The 13,706-nt window shown below is 39.4% G+C and overlaps 1 protein-coding gene across 7 annotated transcripts in view; it reads left to right on the forward strand.

Moving 5' to 3' along the window:
• GRID1 (glutamate ionotropic receptor delta type subunit 1) overlaps positions 1 to 13,706 on the forward strand; it is a 500,801-nt gene that overhangs the window by 171,171 nt on the left and 315,924 nt on the right. The window lies entirely within an intron of this gene.

Genomic DNA, 13,706 nt, shown 5'->3' on the forward strand with positions numbered 1-13,706 from the left:
TACATGCCAGCTTCTTAATTTCTTGCTGTTTATTGTCTCATTAACTTTTGTCTCAAGGCTGTGTAATATTTTATTACCTCCTTTTCCAATATTTGTTACAAACACCTACTGAAGCTTCATATTAAAGTGATCTCACTCCTGGAATTCCAGACTAGAGTTCTCAATTCGGATTTACCATAAAAAGCAGCCCGTGAGATAATTATGTTAGAGAGAACTGTAGTCTGCAAAATGCTTTAAAAGCTGGAGTACAATTAATTATAAAGTGACCTCTTAAAGAGAGTAGATTTATTTCTTTAGCATGAATTAATTTCCTGATAGAGATTTTGGATTGCCATCAAAACAGAATTGAGTCTGTCAGTGTCTGTCACTATTACCCCATCTAGCAGTATTTACCAACTTTGATGTGATGGGAACTCTTCTGGGGGGAAAAGGGCTGCTTGGGGGCCAGAGCTTTCCAACCCTTAACTTCCTTTCAGAATGTCACAGTAGTGCTGATAGCTATTGATGTGTCTACCATAATTTACTAGAAACTGTAATGAGATCAACAGCTCCATTCACAGAAGTGGCCGTGTGCCAGTGAGGAGGTGTTAGGCTGGCTCAGTCCAGCTTGTACCAAACTGTGATTAAGACTGAGATGATGGAGGCTTGTACTTCTTTGCTACTGCTCTGCTGGGCACCACAGCATTGATCAGCATCCTGTTGTTTTTGTCTTTTTAACTATCTGTGCTGTATCTCTGCAGGAAATGCGTGCTTTTCAATGGATAAACCTTGTTTTTCCTTGTTTTGTTTTTTAAAATACAGCTTTTTTATATAAGTTAGCTAGACAACAGTTCATTTTGGATACAGCCTGTTTCTCTCTTTAGCCACTGATGGTTCTGACTTAAGCTAATTCAGCTTGTCCTTGGTTGAATACTGAACCTTTCAAAAGTGCTTGGCAATAGCTAGCTGATGTGGATTGCCCTGTGCAGCTGTTGAAGCTAAAGCTTTTGAAAATAATTGTTTTGAGTATACTTTTAATAGGGATTCTCATTGTTAAACTGTATTTGTTGTAAGTCCCTTAATTGTAATATTACTAATCTGGCTGAATACAGCTAGTGCATTATTTCAAAATGTTTTTATTTTTATGACTGGTAGTATGTTTACAAAGATTTTTTTGCTGCTAAATCTACCTCTCTAGTCAATCTGCATACCAATGCCAAGTCTATGAAATACGTTTTGTTGTTTTCTTCCTTAATCATCTGTACTTTGAAAACGTAAAGGTATTGTTGGTGAGTGTTTTAAAAGCAGATAAATGGAATTGTATCCTTGAGACAGACCTAGTTTGAAAAGAGCTTTGGATGTTTAATTGGAAGTAGTCAATGAAAGGCCCTTCTGAATGCCAGGAACCTTGTGCTGAACCCTGGTGCATGAGCATTGCAGAGTTGGTGTGTTATGTTGGAGCTCGCAGAGAAAAAGGCTGCTGGTGGTGTCAAGTTTAGCCTGTTGCTGGTGAGGATGAATGAAGTCTGACATCCTGCTTTGGATTCTGCCCCTCTGCTCAAGTGGGACAGGATCTGAGTGCAGGAATGCTTGCACTGAGCGGAGTGTGCTGTCCAGGAGGCCTCAATCAGGTGGAGTGGTGGCACTTGTACGAGGCTCTGTCCCAGCCACACAGCCCAAGGTGCCCCAAGGAGAGGCTCACCTCTCTCTGTGGCAGTGTAGTAGTGGCTCTTCAGAGAGGACAAGTGACTCCCACCGAGCAGCATGGCAAGAGAAATTCCCAAAGGATTCACAGCAGTAAAGGCAAAAGAATATCCTATAATAGGTTATTATCTTGGTCTGGTTGTGCTGCCCTTGGGCAGGGGTTGTTGTCCGTTCTTTAGGAGGAATCTATGTTAAAGACCAGTGAGAATGTTGTTTTTATTCTTGTGCAAATCTGATTGTGCTGCAGGGAGGAGCCGACACATCACAATGTGCTTTGCATTTCTTTGAGCATGAACTTCTCACAAGGGAGTGATGTCCCACTGATGGGTCTGAGATGATTCTCTCGCTAAGGGCACTTGAGTATAGAGATCAAAAAGAAAGCAGCTCGGGCAGAATGGGACAGAGAACCCAGAGTGCTCTGGACAAAGGCTACTGTATTCTCACAGAAAATTTTTCTTTTTTATTTTTATTGGCACAAAGAGCCAGTAATGCATACCTTGTAATCTGCCTATCTGGGGATCCACTTCACTTAGAGGGACTTGAAGCCTGGTTTGGTTTGCTTTTATGGAAAGCTGGTTGCTTTCAGGAAACAATTATCTTTGGCTTGTGTTCATTATGCAGCTACTCTTGAATATTTTAAAATCCTGGTGTGATTGAGAAAGAAGGGGGGAAATATTGATGAAGGTCCTGTGTAGTAACAGCCAGCCTGTGCCTTTGTCCAGTCGCTGTACCTGTTGCTTTTACAGTGCAAAATACATCCTGAAAAGTAATTGCATATATTTCTATATTTGAATGGATACAGGAGCAGCCTCCAGGTGCAAGCTGTCTGAGGGTGATTCCCCAGCCATTATAACATGCATTTCAGAGCCAAGTATGAGGGAAGCCAGCAGATGAGAACAGCCATCCATAATTTGTCTTGCTTCCACAGATTTCACAGCTTGACCTCAGAAGCAGCCATCATGTCTGGCTTCGGAAGGAAAAACCCCTACATTCTGTGTGTTTGTTGATTTAAGGACACTTTTATTGTCTAGAATTAACATGATGCAGAGCCAAGTGGGTATTGATGCTGATTGCATACAACTCTGATTTGGATTTTGGAGCTATAGACAGTTGCACAAATTGTATCAAAGGCAACTTAATTGCCCTAGATTGATTTGTGTTTGTGCTGAATCACAATGAGAGGTCAGTTTTCTTACATGGGAGATGAGAGTTAAACAAATTCAGCCTCTGCTCACATGGTAACGTTTGCTCCACCTCTAAACCCACAAAGCTATTTCTTTCCAGCTTTGCATGTGTGGTGGTTCTGTATTTTGCAAGCACAGTGTGATGAATGTGTTTTGGCTAGAAAATGGGGAAGTTAAAAGTATGGTGTGAAAGGCATATCAGACTTGATGACCTTTCTGATAGAGTTACAAATCTGCTGAATTAAGGGAATTCAAAAAATGTAATGGATTTGGACTTAAGTAAAGCATTAATAAGGCATCATGATAATCTGCTTCATGAAATCTTACTTGAAAATATTGGTTCAAATTTATTGTGATGGAGATACTGCCATATGATGTAAGAGTTGGCAGGGCAAGTGTAAATGAAGAATAATTTTGAATGGATGAAGCTGGAACCTTTGAAAAAGCCTCTGAAATAGCCTGGGGAATAATGCTGTATGTGTTCTAATGTTTAATATCTTTGTTAGTAGCACAGAAAATGAAGTACGTAAACTAAATTCTGTGGAGGTACTGAACCACGAATATCTGCAATATAGAGGAAAATAGTTAAATAATGCAAAAGACTATTGAGAATTATTAGAAAGAGGATGAAAAACAGGAAAATGAATGTTGAAAAACATAATCTGAATCATGGCTGAAGGGAAGAATAATGCATAACAAAATTCAGAACAAAACAGTGGACCTCAGGAAATAGATTTTTTCCTTTTCTAGTTAACTCAGATTAATTGAACGTTGAAAATGCTTTTCTGTGGGGCTTCTCTTTGTTAGGTAAAAAAGCAATCAACTCCCACAAAAAACCACACCCAGCATCCCTAAAATACACAAGAGAGGTGTAGTTATACTCTCCAAAGAGTCTGCTCAAGAGTTCTTGCAGGATTTATCACCTAGCAGACCACTGCTCAGAAGAAAAGTAATGCTATCCATGAAAGTGAGACTTCAAAGATTAAAATGCTCTTTGTAAAACTTATTTTTGAATTCCCCTTAACCAGTTTGTCACTATGAAGCATGTGAGTGGAAAAAAAAAAATAGAAACAAGAAAACTGTTATTAAAACAAAACATAAAAACCCAGTCCCAGTAACTCAAGTTAGTTTTTAAGCTATTTGTCTGAATAGATGCATCTTGAGATTAAAACTGTTTCTGTAAGAGCTGTTTGACAAAAATGGATATGCATAAAATGCAACCCATGAAGTCTTCCTCTGGCAGTGTGCATGTAATCACATCAAAGGAAATGGCAAGGTCACTGTGTATTAATTCTCTGGGTATTTTATGAATTTGACCTTTTCTGGTGTTGTATCCTAATTAGTGTAGGCAGACCTGCTGAGCAGTGATTTGAGGAACATGTAACCTTACCTCTGAGGGTTTGGAGGTCTTTGATCATCCTATGGATGAGAATTTCTCTTCATGTCCCTTCTGAACTATGGGCAAGCTAAGCTTGGCATTTCTCTCACTCACATGGTTTCCCTCTAACTGATGGATGCTGCTGTTACTCTAAGATGAAGGGAATCAGTATTTGAAGTCTGGATACGCATAAATGCAGGTATAGAATGGGAAAATGGTGACTTACGTTTTCAGTAATTCAGATGCCTACCTGAACCTAACACCCTGCTTAGGATTTTTATCTTCTGAGGCTATGAACCAACTCTAGTTCCTTTGAACATAAATAATTTCTAATATCTCAGTAAAGAGGAGGAGGAGGAGGAATCATTAAGGAGTAACCAACTCAGTTTTCAGGTAAATTATACAGGAAATGTCTACAATGATGCTGACTAAAGATTTGTAACTTGGGCTGATACTTAAGTATTTACTGTTATTGCAAAGAGCATTTCTGTCCTGTAATCATATTAAGTGCCAGGAACTCATGTTTCTAGGAATGCAGGGTGTGTATCATACTTGCATAACACAGAGGTTTATTTTGACATAGTAAACAATATGAGTCATTATCTTCTGTGGCTTCTAAACACAAGCTTTTAAGGATTTGTGGCAGATATGAGTGCAGAATATTGATTAATAGCAGTAGTACCACTGTTACAGTAAGCAGTCTTAAAATACAACTTTTCTTAGTTGTGTGGGCTTTATGGAGGATATGAGAAAGTCACTGTGTTGAGAACTACAAGGCTGAGCTGACATCTGTTTCTGGTGCTCTAAGAACTTAAAAAAGGTTCACCTAGTTCAGAAAAAGAAAGTTTGACAATCTTTCTGTAATGACTCTGAGACAATATTTCTGGTAGTAAGTTGCTCCATACTCATGTAGAAGTCCTTACAAAACAGAGAAACTGAAGTTGGGGAAAACTGAGGCTGGAACAAACCACAGATTCTGAAACAGTAAGAGTGATAAAATGTTGGATCACTGAAGCTGAGCATGTGCTGAACTGAAGCTGCTCTAGACTTGATGTGAGGGTCATTTGATAAAATTTCATAGCAATATGGTACAGAACCTCAGACTTAATGGCTGTAGTGAAATCTACTGGCCTTAAAAATATGAAACTTCATTGTAATTTCTAGCTAGTGAAAGGAAGATGTCAGGTGTTTAAAGGGTGAAGTATTATTATCATTGTTTTTATATTATCATTGTCTCTATTTGATTTTTCTAAGTGGTCAGTGGCAGCTGCTATATTGGCATGGTGGTAACTTTAATGTAGCTTATTTTGGCATATATAAATATTATTGAGTTCAAGATTGTTATTGTGAAGTCTGGAAGGGTATACCATGATCTTCATGTAATAGTATCATTAGTTTCTCGCTGGCCATTTCCTCTGACCAGCTGCCTTCAACAGCCAGAGTTTCACCCCTGCCACCCAAGTGTAATTTTAAAGATTTTTCTGCCAGGTGTTTTATGAGAACAATAGCATGTGCCCTTTCCCTAGATCTGCTCGAATTTTTGTCTGGTATCATGGCTAAAACTTGCATTTTTGGTTGGAAAAGAGGTGGGCTGAATTGTGCCATGGCTGTGGAGAGCGCAGGAAGAGAGAGGGGTGTGCTTGTGCCAGCTCTGCATTGATAACAGCCCTGTCTGACCCTGGGGCTGCACATGGTGTTCTGGGATAGCTGCTGCTGCCCAGAGCATTCCTCTGAGGACATCTGTGAGCTGCAGTGAGCTGGGAATATCACTACAGGCCTTTAGTGCACCTGCCCTTTACTGCACCTGACTGTTGCTTTCAGACTTGGCGTGCAAAAATCTCATTTTAAAAACATGCAGATGACCTCCTGCCTGAATATCACCTGCTTTATGTGGTGGATCTAATTGCACACCTAAAGCTAGAAGTTTCTGGAAATGTTGCTGTAAATTTTTATTTGCACAGGTATACATTATGGATTCTATCATAAGATGATTTCTGCTCTGCAGCAGGCAGTGGAGTCTTGCAATTGGAATGACTGAGAATCAAGAAGACTTATTCCTCAGGATATATTACACCCTCATTTCAGTTTTTTTGGTCTTAAGTATGCCCAGTAGCAGAAGGATAATGACTTCTCTTTTGGGGAAAAAAACCCAACACCCTCAACTTTATTACATGTATATTTTAAAACAGTAATTTAAAATATGTAATATTTAAGCATTATCAAATATTGTTCATGATGTGTAATAATAAAAAATGATTAAAATATATTTTAAATATTATTCATGCAAGACTTATTCCAGATATTAAAAACTTTCGAATACTGAAATGAAAGATTTTTCAAGCCAAACAAATTTAATCTGGTTTTCAGTGTGTTTCTTGTAATTCTGATTTATTCAATAATATGATTCCACTCCTGTTCACTGTAGAGCACTCAACAGTGCATTCATCTTGTAATTGATGCTGTCACTTCCATACCATTTCCCTAAACATGGAAAAAAATCTTGCATGACTAATTTTTAGTCAACTGTCCCTAGGTTCTTGCAGGGCCCTCAAGGACTGCTCAGCCTGTTAGAGAAGGTGGAGAAAGGAGATGGTGACACTTGCTGTCCTGCCATCTGTGGAATTTCCAGTCTCCCATCCCTCCACTGGAAAGCCTCCTTGCAAAGAAGGAAAACCACGGACTAGGATTAACATCATCAGGATTTAAAAATGAATGATTTTGTGAATAAACTTTCTAAATACTGATATGAGACAGATTGCTACATATGTCCAAAGACACACAATCAGTTGAAAATGCAGCTGTGTGTTTTCTCGAGTGCAGCCCCACACAGCTGTGCATGAGGGTGTTTTATTGCACAGCATCTGGAATCTTTGTGACCCCTGTGTCCTGTGGGCATCACCTATGCAGTCTTCATCCCTCCCTGCATAGGAGCCATAGTTCAGCCTGTCCCTATCTACCTGCTGCTCCTCCAGGTCCTGCTGTCCTGCTTTTTCCTGCAGTTGCATGTGTTGTAACTCTCTGGGCAGGTGTCTCCTGTGAGCAACAGAGCAATAAAGCCTCAGCCTGTTGTCAGTAAGATACCTCTGACAAAGGAAGCCCCTGAAAGAGAGAGGCTGTTTCCATTCTGCCTGCCATCTTACCCTGTTTGAAACAGCATTGAAGTAAGTACAGGGATATCATCAGTCTGTGATATGAATCAGGCTGGCCACTGATGGGCAACAAGTGGGTTGAGCCAAGTGCTCTTGAAATGTTATTTCAATAGGGAAAAATAAATGTATGTATATAGATCATGGTGCTCAGACTGAGAGTTTAGCTTTCCTAATCTTTTTAATGTGGAGCAATTCAGGCTTCTGAAACAAATGAAGTGTTTCTATAAGTAAAGTATTTTAAACTCCTAAAACCAAGGATGATACACGGTTAAGGTTAAAAGTTGGCTGGGGATACTTTTTATCTGCCAGGCCTCCAGCTGTGCTAGAAAATGAATTTTTGTGCTGCTTGGAAAGTGTGTAAGATGTGCAAAAGAGATGTAGTCAAGTGCAGGAAGTTAATGTTATGGAAAAAACCTGAAATTTTCTGTTTCTGATTTTAAGCTGCTTTTTCTATTATCTGTTTACAGCACCAGACACACTTCTGAGAGTATCTGCTTTGAGGATTAAATTAACTTCTTGGCATTTTTTGAATTAGGGAGCATATAAAGGCCATTTAATAGGAGTGATTCAATTGATGAGCAGAAATTGAAGACAACAAGATTACATATAGCTCATTCTTCAGATCCTGTTAGCATTGTGCATCTTTCTGATGTTAGGAACAGACTCTTGTTATTTGCTGCTGCAGTGTAATTTTTCACTTATTTGAAACAACATGAAGCTTCTCACTCTTCTTTTCTCTCCTTTAAATTAACTGTGGCTAAAGGAGGATTTATGCTGCATGTACAGATCATAAAAGAGTTTAAGGAAATATTTTTCCGAGGTGATTGGAATTAAGAAAAGCTGTCTTGGTTTCCTATGCCTTATGAAATGAGCATTACTTTTGCAACTGTGTGGTTCTCCTTCGGCACCTGAGTTCAGTTATTCCAGTTTGTAGTTATGCTATTCCTTTCCAGCATTTACTCCAGCATTGCCCAATGCATTGCTGGAGCAAGTCTGGAACAGGAGAGGGCTAATGTAAAAAGAAATCACTCTCCATTTGTGCAAACAATTTGCACTGGCAACTTCATAAAATTGAATAAAGTACCCAAACAGGATGATATATGCTAGAAGATGGAATTACCAAATGGAAAACAAAAAAGTTATTGCAGCAGATGAGCAGACCAGAACAAAGGAGCTGGTGATGTAGCAGTGCTCAGTTGGGTGCAAATGAAAAGAACACCCAGACAATCAGAAAACACAAATAGAAAACCTGGCAAGGAAATACCTTCTGGTGCTTCATAATATGCTCTTTTTGATTTCACTGAGGCAGGTAAAGATGTTCTTGATATTTTCTGAAAAATATGAATTTACATGTAGCGCAGAAAGACTTTTCTGAAGGAACACAGTCATATTTATTTGCAGTTACTAGAGACAGAATTTGACTGTTCTGCTTTCTACAGGATATATATTCTTCTTTCCTAACAAACACATTCATGCCTGCTCTCTGTGGTGTATGTATTTAGTGGTTTTTATTAGATGTGTTCATCCCTGTTGTCCTGTGTGCTCCAGTTTTCCCCCTGGTACAGGTGGATGTATTAAAGGTGTGTGTGAAGATGGCAGAAAAGAATCCTGCACTCAGGTGGGAGTGTGGCTGGGGGCACACCCACGCACTGCCCCGCAGGGCGCCAGCCAGAAGGTCGGTGTGACAACCCACGCCCAGCTGCTCCCCACACTGCCCTGCAGGGACCTCAAGGTCAAAATCTCTTGTGCCACACAGCCACTTCCAGTGGACTGGGGGTACTCTGCGTCAGGCTGTGCATTAGTCCTGCAGTCCCTGTGCTGGGTGGGCTTCATAATGACCGACAGAGCAACTTATTTACCCCTGAGCTGAGGGGCTGTTGCTGTTTGAGCAGTCTGAGAGCAGTGACAGATTCCTGGCTACATGACAACCCCCTGCAACACGTGTTGTGTAGTGGGAAGAGCATGTGATGGTGATCTGCGTGTTAGCTGGTGAGGACATACCTGTGCTTGACTTTAGTTTGGACACTGTCCAATTACCAAATGTGTGTCCTCCTGTTTTTCAGGCTGTCTGCTTTTATAGATAATAATAATTTGTGGGGAAGTGGGCATAGCAATGGGAAGATGCGTATAGTTCAGTAATTATTTTGATCTGGTATGACAGATTGTTGGTTTTTTTTAATCTGGGCATTTTGTTTTCTTAGCATTGTGGGGCTGTCAAGAAACATTTTCTGCTGCAATATGCTACGTGTGTGCTTCCACACAGAATATATACGTGTTCACGTACACAATAGTAAATTTGAAAACTGTTATTACCATTCAGGAAGGAGATCTTGTGTCTATTGTGGATATTGCTCAAAAACCGCTACTAGGATTATTGGTGACAGTAAGAAACGACAGATAAATCTTAGGGATTTTTAGGAAAGGAATGGAGAACAAATCAACCTCGTTTTTCAAGTGTACTTCTGTGTCTCAGTTTCTGTGTGCAGATCTGATGATCCTGTCTCTTAAAGGTCACAGTAAAACTGATAAAATCTAGAAGAAAGACAAGAAGAATGGTTAAAGGTGTGGAGCTGCCTGTACAGGAGGAGAAACACAATAGATTAGGATTGCTGCATGAAAAGATATGATAATAGTGTAATAGTAGAATATAAAAATGTGGATGGGGGAGAAATAAGGGTAGGGAGTAAGAGTTACCTGCATGTTGTAATATGGGATCTAAAGGGTGTCCAGCAGAAATAGATGTTTTAAAATAAGTCCTTTTTCATGGAAAGCACAGTTAAATTGCAGAGCTTGCTACCACCCCATATGAAGGACAATAAATTATAAAGGACGTAAAATTCAAGAATTTTCATCAAAAATAATTCTTTTGTAGGCTACACCCAATCCAATAAGTGGATTGGAAGCCAGCTGTAACTCAGGTTAATTCTGTTGAGCTGCTGGAACCACTGTCAGTGTACAGACAGGAGGGTCACACAATACATGCTCTGCTTCATGTTAATTCACTAAGGGGAAAAAAGGGAAGGTAATATTGGGATAGGTGGTTTCTTATTGCCTTTTAACATAGTAATGTCTGTGTTCACTGAGTGTGGCTTTTCTGTAGTGCTTGTCTCTTAGTTTTTAGTTGTAAGATCTAAGAGGCAAATACTATTTTATTTTTCTAATTTAAAAAAGTAAAAATGGCACTATTTAGCCATGGTATTTCCTCTGTGTCAAAGAGGGATTAGCAGGGTTTGTTGGACTTAGTTTAGTTTCTTTGTTGGTAATTGTTGACAGTGCCATTGTTTCTCTTGGATATTCATAGCTGGATTGTGGCTGAGTGCACATCCCATAAAGAATAAGTCAATTATTAGGGGTCACAGAAGAGCATTATGCCAGTCAGTTGACTTGAAAATGTACATGTATGTGCACACATACGTATATAAATATTTGAATACAAAGTCCTGTTTTCATTCCAGTTTGGTGTTTCTTATTCCAGCTCTGAATAGTAGATCTGTTTCCACTGCTGTAAGATAAATTGAGTTTGAATTTCTGCTCTGTGCTCTCAGAGGTTCCAAAGTGGAGAGGGCATTATGACAGTCCAGCAAAGATAATGCAAACAGAAGAGTGTTTTGTCAGGGGTAAGTGAATATTTTTGTGCAAGCTAGTGTGTGGTAGATCAAACAGAGCAGAATCAGCACCGCAGACTCCGAGGCTCCTCTTCAAAGGAACACTTGATGCAGTAGCAAGGCTCTCTATCCATTATTTGCTTGTATCCAGTGGTGTACGTGAACCCAGTGATTTTAATTGATGCTTGCGGAGGCAGTAAGTGAAAAATCTGACCGTGAATCTGCTCTTTGGTTCAGAAAAAAATATTTTTGGTTGTTTTTTGTTGTTTTTTGTTTTTTATCTCCTTGCAATCTATTCTTAGAAATGCAGTTTAAGTACTTAGTGTTCTTCAGTAGTGTATTGGGGTAGAATACTGAGCTATGTGACGTGCATATATCTGCATGTGTTTCACTGAACTACAACAAATATTCCAAACTGAAAATTCGGTACAGTCATGATCCAAGTGAAATATATGGTAAAGGTTCTTCTAAAACCAGTAACAACACTGTAAATGTATAATAAATTATTCACCCTGTTAAAAGGGTTATCTGTACATCTTGAAATTTTGTTTCCATTTAAAGTGTCTTATGAGGACAAAGAAATGAGTCATAAGGATTTGCTGCTGACAATAAGCAGCATGTGGTAATTTTTTACATCTCAGCCATGAGAAGGAAGCCCTCATTTCCACTTTTAAGTAGTAAATCCTATGTGATTTGCATAAAGAGAAATCTGTGCTGGGGTGAATAATGTCACCTTCCATATCAGCCATCTAATGGGGTGAAAACCTTGTTGAAAAGTTCTGTACAGGATTTTGAAATATTTTAGAGGGATTTTTACCTCATGTGTTCAGCCTGTGAATTCCAGAGCAAGGGTAACTGCAAACTAGATCTAATTCAACACCGGATCGTTCTTTTTTTGTGGTATCGTTTCCTTAGGAAGCAGTGTAGGCTTCTAGGGTGGGTTCTGCATCCCTGTTGAATCTTGAGTTCAATCATATTTTGCAAGATTTTTTGATGGAGGAAACCATTGTGGTATAACAACTGCACTGAGTGCATCAGAAACGTGGGACTTACCCAGAATGTCAGACCTTCTGCCCTACTTTGCATTTGAGAGATGTGCCGCTTACGAGCTTGTCTGCACTGCTCAGTGCACTGTAGCACAGAAAAACCGTCTGTGTGACTTCAACATGACCTAGCTCATGTACCAGTAGCTCATGCAGCTGTGAACTGCACAGTGTAGACAAAATGTAAAGTCCATTTGCAGGTTGTGTTGGTTTGGCTTTTCATGTCTTTCCAGACATGGCAAGATTTGGTACTACTGAATCTTAAAAAAACCCAGGGTAGCTTTAGAATCAGCTCACTATTCTTTTGGTTTTGTTTATTATCTCTTCAAGGGGCTGGAATGAGATGTATGAGATGTTTTGCTGCAACACTGCAAGTGCAATTTCATTAAAATAGGACAGCTACAATATCTTTCAGATCCTACGAGACAGCTTGTGGCTTTTGCTGAAGCTGCAACATGATTTCCCAAAGCAATACCCAATTAAACACAGGGTTATAAGACAATGTGATCTTCACCAAAGATGGAAACACTTGCTCTAAGGTATACTTTTTTTTTTTTCAGAATGTTCAGACAAAACTATTATAGGTCAATGGGTTACCATATGGAAAAATCATGCTCTGGCAAATGCTCGCAGAAGCCAGCAGAATATCTAAGCAGTTCAGGAGAGAGTGGAGGTGGGAAGTTTTTGTAATTCAAAAGCTCTATGGAGGTAGGTAAACACGAATGGTTAGCACAGCAAAAAGCTAAAGCTAAGGACCCATGAGTTCTATACTAGAAATACTGTTTAACATTCTCATCCCTAATCTGGATTTGGGAAGAACAGTTACGTGTGGGTGACACCCATCCAGGCTAGGGAAGGCAGTAAGTCAGTGACCCCAACACGAGTAGGCCAGTGGGCATTGTAATGGCAGCTGAAACTCCTTGCTGAGACTGGCAAAGGTGTGCTCATGGGAAAATAAGGGATTTCACAGCTGTATGGGGGTTTATGGAAGAAAGGGCCCAAGTCTCACTGGAGAGAGATCAGTGGGAATGTGTTAGGAATGCCGTGGTTTTCCATTCTCCTTTCTGGTGACTGTGTTTAGTGAAGATATATACGACACACACTTAAGTATTTGAAGGGAAGTGAAAGCTGATTAAAGATGTGGAAAAGAGCAGAGATTTGGAGCTGTTATTAAAAAAAATCATGATTGGAGGAGGGAAAACGGTGATGCAAAGAGAGAGCAAGAGGGACTTTATTTCAACTCCATAGGAGGCAGCGTCAAGGCTTAAAACCAAAAACCAGCAAGAACTTTGTGAAATCAGAGTTAACATACTGAGTGCTTAGAATCTTAGTAGGATTTTTTTCTTTTCCCTTTTTTGGTAAGGATTAGACTCTATACAGATAATTAGAAAATGCACAAGTATACTTGATAGGATTAAGAAATTATAAAGAATTTAAATCCTCATGCTTCAGCACAAAAGCCAATGAATATGACAATATTCTGAAGAATATTTTCTTATAGGAATTTGGTTTTGTGTATCTCTGCAAAAGATTTTAAAAGCTTTAGAGAGATTGGTGTGGTGTCAGTGACAGATATGGAAGAAACACTGGCCTAGACAAGTCAAGCTAGCTAATATGATAGATTCAATATTGTATTTACCTTCAGTGAAGATGTTGCTTACACA

Source organism: Corvus moneduloides, chromosome 8 (assembly GCF_009650955.1).
Source record: "Corvus moneduloides isolate bCorMon1 chromosome 8, bCorMon1.pri, whole genome shotgun sequence".
NCBI lineage: Eukaryota > Metazoa > Chordata > Aves > Passeriformes > Corvidae > Corvus > Corvus moneduloides.